The 14701-nt window shown below is 37.3% G+C and overlaps 1 protein-coding gene across 3 annotated transcripts in view; it reads right to left on the minus strand.

The window, feature by feature from the left end:
• The window catches only part of LOC131438675 (guanine nucleotide exchange factor DBS), a 292063-nt gene that overhangs the window by 94854 nt on the left and 182508 nt on the right, over positions 1 to 14701 (minus strand). The window lies entirely within an intron of this gene.

Genomic DNA, 14701 nt, shown 5'->3' on the forward strand with positions numbered 1-14701 from the left:
ACAGATTTTATACTTATTCTAAGACTAAATTGGGTATGAATCTCAAATGTATTTACCAGGTGAATAACAGAAAAGTAAACATTGATTGATGATTCTTGCTCCCGATATAGGTCTGTTTGGGTTTCCATCAATAGTTGCCGATCGCAGAATATGTTTTCATCTTGACGATATATGAAAAAAACATTAAAAATGTGTCTTTCAATTTGAAATGCTTGAAAGAAACTTTCTTATGTTTTTAGCAGATTTGCTTATATTTTTAGGAAATTTGAAAAGCAGAAAATAGTTTCACAGCGTCTACTTACAGATTTCACACTTATTCTACAATTAAATTGGATATGAATATCAAATGTCTTTACCAGGTGAATGATAAAAAATGATTGATTGATGATTAGGCATGGTTCTAGGATTCTTGCACAATATTTCCATCAATAATTGCAGCTTGTAAAATTTTTTGTAAGATTTTTAAGTCAACTCTTTAGGAGTTTTCTAAACAAACAAAAATTTTGGCATTAAAAATGCCTTTCTCTTCACTATACGGGCCCGGGTATCAATTCAAAGTTTCAAAAATAGCCGCGCAACCTTTTTCTGTCATTATTTTTTTAAAGATAATAGCAGATCTCAACGTTTCATGCATTACTAAAACATTTGATATTGAAAAAAATTCGATTCTGGATAGTGCCAAAGTCGATATTTAAAAAAAGCGGGTGGGTAATGTCAGAGATATAACTGGATGACGTAAATACGAATAAAATGGATCGTTCAATTTGTTTGATGTTAAAGAATCTGAAAGTGGAATTTAGGAACCGGATTTTTGAGTCGAATACTAGAACTGAATTCTGAAACTCAATTTTAATGCGAGATTCTGGAATTGAATTCTGAACATGAGCTTGGTAAGTGGGTTCTAAATTGTTAAACTGATCACTGAACTAGTATTGTGGAACTGAATCCGAGACCAGGATTCCTGTTCGGCTCTGAATTTCGACCCTAAACCCTAGCACTAAACTCTGAATCAAGATTCTGATTCGCAGGTAAATTTTCGAATCTAGTTCCTAAATTCAGATACATTTCTAGAATTGTAGAACTGAACTTTGGAACCAAATTCTAGACTTGCCTTCTGGTCTAGAACTCTGAACCTGGACTCTAGATTGCAGTTTAGAACTGAATTAATGGAATACTACTTAATTTTGAATCTGGCTTCGGTTCCTGGATTTCGGTCTGAAGTTCCAGAACTTCTGAACTTGAATTCTGAAACTGTATTCTGAATCTGAATTCCGGATAGGAATTTCTTAGTTTAGAAATTCCTATCAGGATTCTGGTCTGAATCTCTATTTCTGTTACAGAATTTAGTTTTTAAATTCAGATTCAAAGTCCAGGTCTCGAATCAATAGCCTGATCTCTTATCCAGAATTCAGTTCCGATGTTCTGAAATTCGGTTTCAGTAGCAGAATTATGGTACTCGATTCTGGCCTTGAATTCTGGGCGAGGAACTGAATGTTATTCTGTATGGCTGCAGGAAATGAAAAAAATAGGTCTTGAATTCATTTTGTTTTGTAAGTAGTCACAGTGACAGCAGTCCCCTACTTTAGTTCTACACTAGACCCTTGATAAAATTTGCTTCTATGACCTTTTATTTTAAATCAACACACAGACGTTCCCAGGCTATGGTGCCCACTTGGTCACTGTTTTTTTTAGTCCCAGTCCCAGTCCCAGTCCCAGTCCCAGTCCCAGTCCCAGTCCCAGTCCCAGTCCCAGTCCCAGTCCCAGTCCCAGTCCCAGTCCCAGTCCCAGTCCCAGTCCCAGTCCCAGTCCCAGTCCCAGTCCCAGTCCCAGTCCCAGTCCCAGTCCCAGTCCCAGTCCCAGTCCCTGCAGTCGATTGATCCTTCAAGGGTACCATGGCAACAGGATGAAATTAATCGAAAAAACCATAACGCAGTTAAAGTAAAGTTTCAGTACAGTACTGACACTAATGCCTTTTTTCATTGAAAAAAACTGGTAGTGTGGATTTCTCTGGTTTTGCTCTTTCGAGCAGAAATGCATTTTGATGGTGTTTCATTGCAATTTCTGCTCGAAAGTGCAAAACCAGAGCAATCCACGCCACCAGTGTTTTTCAATGAAAAACGCCATAAGAATCTTTCTAGGTCGAGGCTCGAACATACGACAACTAGCTTGTAAAACCATCACCTGTGTTTAGGGGTTCAAACCTCTCCCGACACTTAAAAAAGTTATTACGCTATCAAAACTCTTTTCCATGAATATGACGAATTTCGCGGTAACTCGATTTGTTGTCCCAAAAAGTCCTTTTACGTACTTTGTTTTTTCCAAAATTGACCCAAACTGTCTTTTGAAAAGGGTTAAGCATTTTTAATCAATTTTTTCAAAGAGAAATTTATTGCCGAAAATGATAAGACCTACAAAAAAGTGTTATACTAGTGATTTTCACAAAATCAGTGAAATTGTTCAATAAAAATACTGAACAAAATCATTATCAAGTTCTACACTGGAAAAAATTGATTGTAAAACTTTAAAAATGATTTACAAACAAAACAATTATTGATTTCTCCGGCGAACGACCGCAACTTGGTTAAAGCCGGGTATAAATAAACGATATAAAAAAAAAAAAATTATTGATTTTTACAAAATTTCGTGAAAAGGTTGGCGGGGTATAACAGTTCGGCTGAAAAGTTCGTATCGTTTAATAGAAACACACATTTTTTTGCCAAAATTCGTTTTTATTATTCAACATAATTGCCATCAGAGGCGATACAGCGATTATAGCGATCTTCCAACTTTTCGATACCATTTTTGTAGTACGATTTGTCCTTTGCCTCAAAATAGGCCTCAGTTTCAGCGATTACCTCTTCATTGCTTCTAAATTTTTTACCAGCGAGCATTCTCTTCAGGTCTGAGAACAGGAAAAAGTCACTGGGGTCCAAATCTGGAGAATACGGTGGATGAGGGAGCAATTCAAAGCCCAATTCGTTCAATTTCAGCATGGTTTTCATCGACTTGTGACACGGTGCATTGTCTTGATTACACAAAACTTTTTTCTTCTTCAAATGAGGCCGTTTTTTTTTAATTTCGTCCTTCAAACGCTCTAATAACGCTATATAATAGTCACTGTTGATGGTTTTTCCCTTTTCAAGGTAGTCGATGAAAATTATACCATGCGAATCCCAAAATACAGACGCCATAACCTTACCGGCCGATTGTTGAGTCTTTCCACGCTTTGGGTTCGGTTCATCGCGTGCAGTCCACTCAGCTGACTGTCGATTGGACTCCGGAGTGAAATGATGGAGCCATGTTTCGTCCATTGTTATATATCGACGAAAAAAATCGGTTTTATTTCGATATAACAGCTCCAAACACTGCTCAGAATCATCAATTCATTGTTGTTTTTTATCGATTGTGAGCTCACGCGGCACCCATTTTGCACAAAGCTTTCTCATATCCAAATATTCGTGAATAATATGTTCAACTCGTTCCTTTGATATCTTTAGGGTGTCAGCTATCTCGATCAACTTCACTTTACGGTCATTGAAAATCATTTTGTGGATTTTTTCACGTTTTCATTGATAACAGCCTCTTTTGGACGTCCACTGCGTTCATCGTCTTCGGTGCTCATATGACCAGTACGAAATTTTGCAAACCACTTACGAATTGTTGCTTCGCCCGGTGCAGAGTCTGGATAACACTCATCAAGCCATTTTTTGGTATCGGCGGCACTTTTTTTCATCAAAAAGTAGTGTTTCATCAACACACGAAATTCCTTTTTTTCCATTTTTTTCACAATAACAAAAGTAGCTTCACTCAAAATGCAATATCTCACAAACTAATAATCAGACAGCTGTCAAATTTATACACGTATCTTTTGAAGGTTGGTACTAACTGAAAATGGTATTGATTTAATTCTAGTGGCGCCCTCTCATAGAAACGATACGAACTTTTCAGCCGATCTGTTATAATTATTGATTTTATGACAAAATTTTATTCAAATAAAGAATGGCGTTTTCTGTAATTTGACTTCAAATTTTTAAGATCGATTTTTTTCTGTGTAAAATTCGATTAGTATTAGACATATCATTCGAAATTTAGACATATTTTAAGGTCTGAGAACAGAGCGCCACGTGGCTCGCTCCATTCCCTTTGCGCATCGTATTTCTCTTGTACTCTCTCGTATATGAGCAAACTGTACCGGATTGCCAGCATACATTTTATTATTTTGATGAGAAGTTTTATCACATTAATCTATCGTATGGGTTGGACATTACATGGAATCCAATGAACAATGAAAAAATATTCAACTTTCACAAAGATTGAATGTCGGTGTGTTTAGCAGCCTTGTCAACCCATTTTTATTTCTCTCTCCTTTTTCAGAATGCTATCAGGAAACCAAAGCGAAAAAAAATGGTGGATGCATTGAAACTGACTTTGTTTCGCAGAAAAATACAAGACTTTATTTTTATCGCGATAACATATATGTTTTTATGTACTTATCGTACCTAAACAAAATTATCTAGACTTTGTAACGGTAGATTTATGATACAAGCTTTTAAAGCCGAGATATTCGATGAACAAGTAGAGGTATGCATTCCCGAGCGTTCCAATTTTAAGCAGTTCTTTAGTCAGAAAAAAATACAACACGACCGCTAAACTCAATGAATCATTCTGAAAATTTCACAGAATATTCTCAACTAAATTTCGAAGACATTGTCAGGTGGGTTTTTCTACATTCTGCACCGTTTCCAAGAAAATTTAATTTGAAACGGGAAAATAGCAAAAAACCTACCACTTTACGGTACTGTCCTCAGCCTTTAAGAACATCAACAGCACAAAAATTTTCTGTAGGATTTGTCATTTTTTACGTTAAATATTTGCAAAACAAGATTCAAAAGATAGTCTAGATTAAATTTGGAAAAATAAAGTGAGCAAAGAATTCGAGAATCAGCATAATTTAATAAATAACTTTTTTAACCTTTTCACTAATCATCACACACTTCTCCCAGCTTCACTATTACCCAAAATAACTGTTTCGATCAATTACTTTACTATAAGTTGTTTGCTACACATTGAAATTAGACTTTGTTGAGAGCAACACTTATGCCCCGCATCCTACTCCCAGTGATGCGAACTCTCCTTTTCAATTCAAGGCAACAACAAAATTGCACGGTCGAAAAACTGCATACGGGACGAATTAAGCTAATGCTGATGCTGGCTGAAAGTAACGGTACACTAGTTAAATATTTGCGTCATTACAAGTTTACAGTAAAAAAGGCGAAGTTGACAAGACAACAAATGCAATAAACAGACTTTATTCATTGAGTATTCTCTAGTAAATTCACTTATTTCATTGGAAGAAAATATCAAATTGATTTTTGGTTCTTCTTCTATTTCGTTGTACTAGGTTGAGAACACATTCTGTAGCTGAATATTGACGAAAATAATTGCCATCAGAGCTTAAAATTGTCACACATTCTCAATGAAAGAAACCATTTCAGCAGTCTCATTTTCAATGTTTTACTGTCTCATTCGCAAATGACCGACACCAGAACAAACGAAGAGAGGCGAAGCGTTTTCGGTTTCTCATCGAAAAAATGAGAGAGCATAATTGCCAACGTCACTCTTTCCTCTATGACAAGACGAAACCAAACTAACGTCTTCAGGTAGCAACAGCAGAATTGAAATTTTCATTCTTGCATCGGTGTATTGAAAATATGTGACGCTTGGCTATAAAAAGTGACTAAAATATGGCAAATCGAAGTAATTACATCCCAGAACTTCTTTGGAAACCAAAACTACTACAAATTCGAGCACCAACAGTTAAAACTTATTGTGAAACCTTTTTCTGTCGTTTTCAATTCTCCCAGCTTTGGTTGAATATCGACACTGAATACTATAGGATTTTCACTGAAAACTGCAAATGACTGAAAGTGCAAATGAAAGAAAAAACACAATTTTGAAACTACTGTCCCGTTTATGTCATTGACTGGACATGGATTTCGTTCTCATAGTTTGCAAGCGAAACTGAGAGTGACAATAATTTCTTGTCATTTTCGTTTATTTTTCAGTCAATGAAAATGACTTTTATTAGCTCTGATTGCCATTTTTGCCGATACGAAAAGAGTACAAAGCTTTCAACGAATATGCAGCGTATAAACTGAGCCCTGAGCCTTTAAAAGCAGTTCATCTAATAGCCACATTAATATCCAAACTAAAACGGCAATTACCCGGATTTTCACAAATTTTCAAAAATATTTTGCGGATCTAATGAACCTTTCATGCACAGTGTTCCCAAATCACTCATCGCATGTGATGTGATTACAATTGTATAAAAAATAAATAAAAAATAAATCAGGTTAAAGAAAGTCCCCATTTTAGGTGCATCTCAAGCTGTTTTCGGTGGCAAATTTGGAACGAGCTCGAAGTTTTTCGTGTCATAGAGGAGACTTGTGAACAACTCCCGCTGCCGCTCCACTTGTTTTTTTTTCATCATCTGAAGTCGCCAGCATGTGTCACCTTGTTCAGTTCAGTTGTCACCTGGTTGTGCCTCGAAATCTGAAATCTGGAACAACATCAACTTTATCTCGGGCAGTGGTCTTTTGCAACCGGATTGTACCTTCAATTGACATGCGTGAATTGGGACTCACTGATTGGTGAGGAATAGTTTTTGCTGGTAATTTTTGATTGTTAAGGGATAGGATCTGCATCAATGCTGGTCAGATGCAGAATATTTGAACGTTCATAATACCTATCCTCATTACACATTGCCCGGAATGATGCTTTCTTTGTTTACGCCCAAGGTAAGCGGGCATGATTTGCATAAGAATGCCAACATGAACAATGACCAAACGTTGAGAGATGATGCCCTTTTTCATGGTACTGCCGCGACAGGCTGATTAAGTAAGCCACGCCATTGTTCGAACGGTGGTCAATTGTCATAAATAATCGCACACAGTGGTCTAAAAATGGGCTGCCCCCCTTTACAGATGGCAACGTGATCGGATAGTCAAATTACTCTTAAAAAAATATCGAAGAAGATTGCAGCACTGACGATGAATTGTTTTGTTTCCCGGCGAGGGAATAGCAAAACATAATCTCACGTTTGACATCTTCTCCCCATTGACTTACACTTTCACTACACTGTAATAAAAATTATGAACTTGACCAAGTCGTTCACTGATCGTCGGATATTTAATGATAACCATTTGACATTAACTTATGATGTTATCGGGGAACAATAGGCGCAGCCACGTAATTACCTTTGGAAACACACTTGCGCAATTGTATCGAATTTGTGTAGACACGCGCGTTTGGTAAACATGGCACAGAAGAAAGGAGCAATTAAAATCTGAACGGCAATTTTAGTTTTAGTTTTCCGTTTTGCGTTGCGCGCCTTAGCCGGTTGAGTGTTGCTTTTCCCGCTTTTGGTATGTAGTTGATTGTTGTGGCTTGTCACTAAATTAAACGCCCTGAAGGGAACGGAAGTCCTACAAACAATACTCGAAGTATACAATCAGACAGGCACGGGAGGGGCGTTCCAAACTGTCACTGTTGGGCAACCCGCAGTGACCTGCCATTATTTGGAGAATTTTATTGAGACATTTGGCGCGTTGGAAATTCCGCATCCATTGTCTAACAAAACCATGTTTACTGCGTGAATCAGTGTCGCTATCAATCCATTCGTTTGTTGTCAAACTTTGAACATCAAAACACAATGTTAATGAGAAAAGTTTTATTTTGAAGGGTGATTTTTTAGAAGGTATAGGATTTGATTTGAAAAAACACAATCACACCAAATAGTGACATAGTTCTTGCAATGTTTTTGGCTGGTCTTCACTCCAGATGCGATAATTCTTGTTGACGTATCCATTCAACCAGAAATGAGCTTAGTCGCTTAACACAATTTTTCGATTAAAAAGTAGATCTTCCTCCAACTTTGCCAGCGCCCATTCATGATTGAATTATAAACAAAACGTTGATTCATAGACCCAACTAAACAAGTTTGACAATAACACAAGTTATGATTCACGTGTAATCTGTCAAAAACAGTGTTGCCAAAAAGATATCAGCAAAATCACCCTTTAATTGCAATACTACCTAATCGCGTTTACAAAACTTGTTTGCTGCTAAAGCTAACATTGCATCAAAGTTTCGTCCAAATTTTGCCATTCAATCAACAAATGACATAACGACCCACACATTAGTCCAAGGGCTTATCGGGCCGAGATTGGGTCCACATTCTGGTTGGAGGGAAAACAAAAAACCATTAACAGCTGCCCAACAAAAAAAACCGAAACACAAAAGACTCGCCATGAAAGTGTCCGCTTTTAGTTGGCTTTTGACCAAAACATGAAATACCAGAGTGCGGACAGAGGAGGGCTGGTTCCCCGTACGGAATGATCGAAATCTTTTGTTGTGTTATGCAACCGCGACATCATGACACAGTCCCTCCTCCCTTTGGTTGTTGGGGGGATCCGATTTAGGCTGTGTTGCTATTTTTGACTCAATACCGGTTAAAGTTTGAACAGATAGAGTTCAGTTGAACCTCGGTGCCTTTCGTACTTGATTAATCAAGCTAACGAATTTTTCGACATACATTGTATCAAATTTTGTTAGACTGAGCAAACTATTGAGTTGAGGTTTCAGGCGGCAGCATAGACTTCCTAAATTAGGCAAGTTTGTTGTGATGCAAAATAAAGTACAATGTACAGGGCATTAAACTTCATTGTTATTCTCAGTTCCGTATCCTTCATCACATAACTCGTGGTAAAATTCCAGCGCCAGCTAGCGTGCATCACGATTAGTTGATTATGCAAATGTCGCATAAATCACGAAAAACCGTCAATTTTGGCATGACGCTGATGATACCGATTAAAAGGCAGGATGCAACCAGCCAAGACAAATGAGGGACCGTTTCATGACTTTTTGTCGTCGAGACAACACGAAAATTCGAAAAGGGAAAAATCTTCTTCGCCCTAGGAGCTGCCAAGCGTGACTTCTTCAATCACATAGAAATTGTCGTTTCATCTACCAGAAAGTGTAATAAGCTAGTAACAAAACAAAAAATGTCAGCATTAACGTAAAAATACTGCCGAGCCGAATCGTGCGATCGTAAATAGATCGAATGATGCATTTTAAAACAAAAGTTTCGTTTTCAACCCTCGCAGCCGGGCTCAAGGCTGATACGAGCTGCAGTGACATCAGCCGTCGTCGACCGGCCCGAACGACGATGCAACACGGATAGAAAGTCGCGATTTATGGGCTTTCGGGGTTCCTGATACTGGGCATTGCGTTGCTTCGAGTTCGTTGATCCCGAATCGGAACTGTTGGGATGTTGACGGTACACGGAGCAATTGAAAATGCTGTGGTTGGGTTATAAACTACCTTGCTTTATTAGTATCATCGATGACAAATTTCATCGTAAGAGTGTGTCTAATTTTTTGGTGGTTGTTCAGTAAATTGTGTAATAAGCGGCGTTTAGACATCGGGTTCATGTAGGTAGGTTGTATAGAAGTTTTCCTTCAATTTCAGCAGAGCTTTAGCAAACAAATCCATTCGCATCAGATCTTCTTGGGCTCATGGAGACACTCAAGGCTTGACAAATGTGAATGAAGCCACTATTCGATGAGAACAACTACCTGCAAAATTGTAGTAATTATAAATAAAAACCAAGGAATAATCAAGGGTTATTTTTCATTTGTTAGTTTCACACTAGAGGAAAGTGGGGAACTTCGAATCACACTTTGATTCTGACGGATAACTCACCCGAAATAATTTTTTTTTCAAAATTGGAGAAATAAAGGTTAAATTGAAAACAAAATGCCATATTTTAGGAGTTGTCGAATTTATTAATTTGAGTTTATTTCAAAATTATAAGAATTATGAAAATATGCTCAATTTCATTATTTTGAAAAATCGAACCACTTTGAAAATTGAAACAACTTGAACAAAAAAAAACGTTGCGACCCGGGTTGGCGGTTCAATGCATAGGGAGCTGGTCCCACAACTGGCTTAGTTGTCGTATGTTCGAACCTCGACCTGGAAGAATTCTTAGTGTCTGTAGGATCGTAGTACTAGCCATGCAATGATTCTGTACGCTAAAAATCGGCTGCGAATGCCAAATTGCACAAAAGGAATGTAATGCCAAGACTGCTTGAACAGCGAAACGTGCCAATTTTTTTATTAGTCCGCATGTTTTTTTTTTGAACTTATAACCCTTAATCGGAAGTCGGTAACGGATAAAATTAACCAATTTTGTGAGTATTTTAATTTGAGTTTTTGCTTAAAAAATTTAATTGACCTTCTCTGAGAAAACGATTGAGCCCCTCTATTCCCGATACCGAAACCGGAATTCAAAACGTGCTTAATCCACCTAGCAGTGAGGTGATACCTTTTTTTTATCAAGCATGTGTTTTTTGCATGATATTCATGTTCTTCGGTGTTTTAGTTCCCGTGACATTATTTTAATGATTGTCGTTTTAAGCGGCAATTTGAGATTTTAATCACTATGTAATGACGAAACTGCAAAACGGACGAATTTGCGTTGGATTGATTCAAGGCGTTGAATGTCTCGAAGGTAAAAAGGTGACCAAACGACAGATGCATACTCTAGAGTCGAGCGTATAAAGCTACAGTTAATTAATTTTGTCTTTGTCGATTTGGATTTTTTTGAGAAAACGATTGAGCTTTGAGAAACGATTCGATACTGGAACCGGTATTCGAGAATCGGTGTAGACGAAGTCAGATAAATTCACCTGAGTAGCTGTAAAGTTTACATTTATTTCAAAATGTTTGAGAAATCCAAATCGAAAGTTGAATATCACTAAAACTGAAATAAGTTTATTTGGTTATCGACTATTCAAATCTGCAAACCCGATAAACCTGATTATTTTATGTGAAATAGACATTTTTATACTAATCACCCTGCATCCTCGAAACCGGAAGTTGGATCGGACTTAAAAGCAAGATGTTTCATAGGATCTTAAATTTTTTCATTTGAATCTTAGATGATTCTTAGATTTCATTTGAATCTTAGATCGGTTCAGGCATCTACGAGAAAAATAAGTTACACAATTTTAATTTTTTTTCACATATCATCCTGTAGTTTCGGAACCAGAGGTCGGAACCAAACATAATTCAGGAACCTTATTTGGAAGCATACGTCTTTTCATATGAATCTGAGTTTGTAGAAAACGGTTGAGTCATCTCCGAAAAAATATGAGTGAAATTAGTGGTCACATACGCATTTGCTGATCTCGACGAACTGAGTCGAATAATATTTAGGAGTTATGTTCTTCCAACAAGTAGTTTAAAATAATATAATTATGGAATTGTTTTCAACTCGAAAATTCTGCCATCATCTGGTTTATATATGTCATATTCGAACGATTATGTTGCCAAAAACGAGTCGTGCTAAAATCGGTCCGAGGCAAAATGTCATGAAAAAGGATGCTGTACACAGTCTTTTTGGTACTTAGAAACAATTGTATGTAAAAGTATAAAAAATCGTGTTTCACGTTGCCCCCAAGCATGACTGTCATACAGCGCTCAAAACTCCTGCTGGAATAGGGGAAAAAGTCGCTTACACAAAAATGTCGATATTTCCATTAAAAATGGACGGATTTTACCAATCTATGGCTTGTTGGATATCTATTACCGTGTGGAATCTAAGTCTGGAAACATATTCTATTTTCAAGGTCAAGTGTGACAGATACTGTCAAAAAACTGAAAATTTTGACATAAAACTTCGCATTACTCAAAAAGTAAACATCCTATCTCAAAACCATTCAATAGCGTTCAGGGTGACGGGGAGACCTTTCATTTGCGACTAGTTTGATCAAAATCGGTCCAGCCATCTCTGAGATCTCGACCTCTTAGTTGACAACACACATACAGGCACACACACGAACATTTGCTCAGTTCGTCGAGCTGAATCGATTGGTATATGACACTCGGCCCTCCGGGCCTCGGAAAAATTTTCAAAAGTTTGAGCGAATTCTATATCTATTTTTTATATATATATATAAAAAAAGTAAAAATCGGTGTAGCCGAAGTCAGTTTAATTCACCTAAAGGATTGCAAATCATTTCATTTGATTCGAAATTTTTAAAAATCAGTGCAGACATCTATGATAAATTGTAGTGCGTTCCGAATAAAATTTTTGAGTTCCTTTCAGGATCGAAGACCGAATACCGAAAAATCTTATTTTGTTATCGAATATCAAAATCTGCAAACTTAATAAACCCGACTAATTGATGTGAAATTGAGATTTTTATACTAATCATTCTGTATCCCCTAAACCGGAAGACGGACCCGTTTAAAAAAAAATTGTGGGATCTTAATATCTTTCATTTGAATATTTGAAGGAGGAAATTGGTTCAGCCATCTACGAAAAAAATGAGTGCTATTATTTGAATTTCGTTTCTCATATTAGTACTTGGATGGGTACCGCTTGGGAACGTCGCGTGTCGTTGGCTTGTCCCGGGTTGGCGGTTCAACGCATAGGGCACTGGTCTAACAAACCAGTTGTCGTATGTTCGAGCCCCGACCTGGAAGGATCCGTAGTGTCAGTAGGACCGTAGCACCAGCCATGCAATGGTTCTGTACACTCTGAATCGGCTGCGAAGTCTGTTGAAACAGAAGGTCAAATTCCACTATAGGAATGTAATAATACCATGGATTTTTTCTCATATTATCCTGTAGTTTCGGAACCAGAAGTCGGATGCAAATCAATTCAGGAACCTTATGTGGGGCATAGGACTTTTCATATGAATCTAAATGTGAAGGTGGGACCTTCATTTGAATCTAATCGGTTAAGCAGCCTTGGAGAAAATTGAGAACTTTGATACAGGTGAAATTCAATAGCACCAAGAAACCAAGTTTTTGAACATTCGTCCAGCCAGCTCCGAGAAAAGCGACCCCATGTTTTTGTAACATACACACACACACATTTACAAACTGACATTCGGTAATATTGTAAAACTGAGTCGAATGATATACGACGATCGATTTGAAAGATGATTTTCTCAGTGACTGCATAGCCTTTGTATATAAGATAACACAGAGGTTTTATCTCACCGCACAAAATGTCATAAAAAAAAATGCTAATATCTGTCACAATTAACTTCGTAAACAAAATATGCTGTGGAACTCAGTTACCGTTTAGTGATATCCATCCAACAAACCATAGATTGTGAGAAAACGTCCAACATTTAAGAAGATATCACGATTTATGTGTACGCGGCTTTTCCGTCATATCTCAATAGTAGTGTTTTGTCTTTCTCATATAGAAAGGCTATGCAATCACTGTGAGAATCGACTTCGGAACGAAGGCCCGGAGTGCCGATTTTCATATACCATTCGACTCAGTTCGTCGAGATCACAAACTGTTGTGTGTGTATGTGACAAATAATGTCACGCGATCATCATCGCCCACGTCAATCTGCTCCAGTCGATGACCAACATGTGGGCCACCCGCCGGGTCTCCGTGGCCTGGGGGTGTTTGATGCGTATAATCGTCATGGAAGACACTCGTGTTATATTTAATCCACCGACCATGCTGCAGGCTGAATCTGCCGGAATACGCCACTACCCTAATGATAATATCCTAGTTTTAAATTAGTAGTTAATTAAAATTAGAAAATGCCCTTGGCATCTTAGAGCTTAAGCAGTGTGCCTTTAAATATGTTATTATTGAATAAAAAAATGTCACGCGATTTCCTCAGAGATGGATGAATCGATTTTCATAAACTTAGAATCAAACGAACGGTCTTATGGTCCCACAGACTGCTATTGAATTTTATCTGTATCCGACTTGTTCCGAAATAACAAGGTAATATACCCAAATTTATGAGAAGGCGCACTCGATTTTCTCGAAAATGTCGGACCAGTTTCCATAAACTAAAATGCAAATAAAAGGTCTTGAATTCTTTATAAAGTCCCCGAAAAGTTGACCTTGTTAGTTAGTGGAAATATAAAACTACTTTGGGGCTACTAGTCCCCGGTTTCCGCTTCCGAATGCACCGGTAATAATGAAGAAAGGTTCCAAAAACGGAACTCACTTCGATATCTCAGCAACGGTTAGACCTTTTTTTTTGCACCTCTCAGTGTCCGAAAAGATGCTGTGCAATATCATCCAAATCCGACTTCCAGTTCCAAAATTATAAGGTGATGAGTATCAAAACTTTCAAACTGTCATACAAAATAATACAAAAGCGGTACGCATCGGTACATGCTGGTACGGAAGAAGAAAATATCACCGCCTAGCACACAGCGTGCTTTGTTCAATTTTGTATAGCGTGTAGTGTTGCGACATTTAAATCTATATTAATTAGACATAACTGTTTACAAATTGAAAAGGTTGTGCTAGTTTATACCCAAATAAAGTATTTGATTTTATTCAAGTTTGAAAAAAAGAATCTTCTAGTGATGTTTTTGAAAATATTAGAAATATGAGAAAGGCATCACTACACCACTAGCTGGATTAAAAAACGTTTTTTGTTAAAGACGCACGATAAGAAGTTGTGTGTAGCAGAATTAATTAGAAGTTTTGAATGCAGTTGTTTCTGGATTTAGCACAACTCTAATTAGCATGGTATTTTTGATACGATTCGTTTTAGGCACGGTTCTTTTTTGGCAACATAATGGTTCGTCATGACGTTATTTTTAAGGTATACAATTATTTTTTTCATTTCGAGAAGATACA

This window comes from Malaya genurostris, chromosome 3 (genome assembly GCF_030247185.1).
Source record: "Malaya genurostris strain Urasoe2022 chromosome 3, Malgen_1.1, whole genome shotgun sequence".
Classification (NCBI taxonomy): domain Eukaryota; kingdom Metazoa; phylum Arthropoda; class Insecta; order Diptera; family Culicidae; genus Malaya; species Malaya genurostris.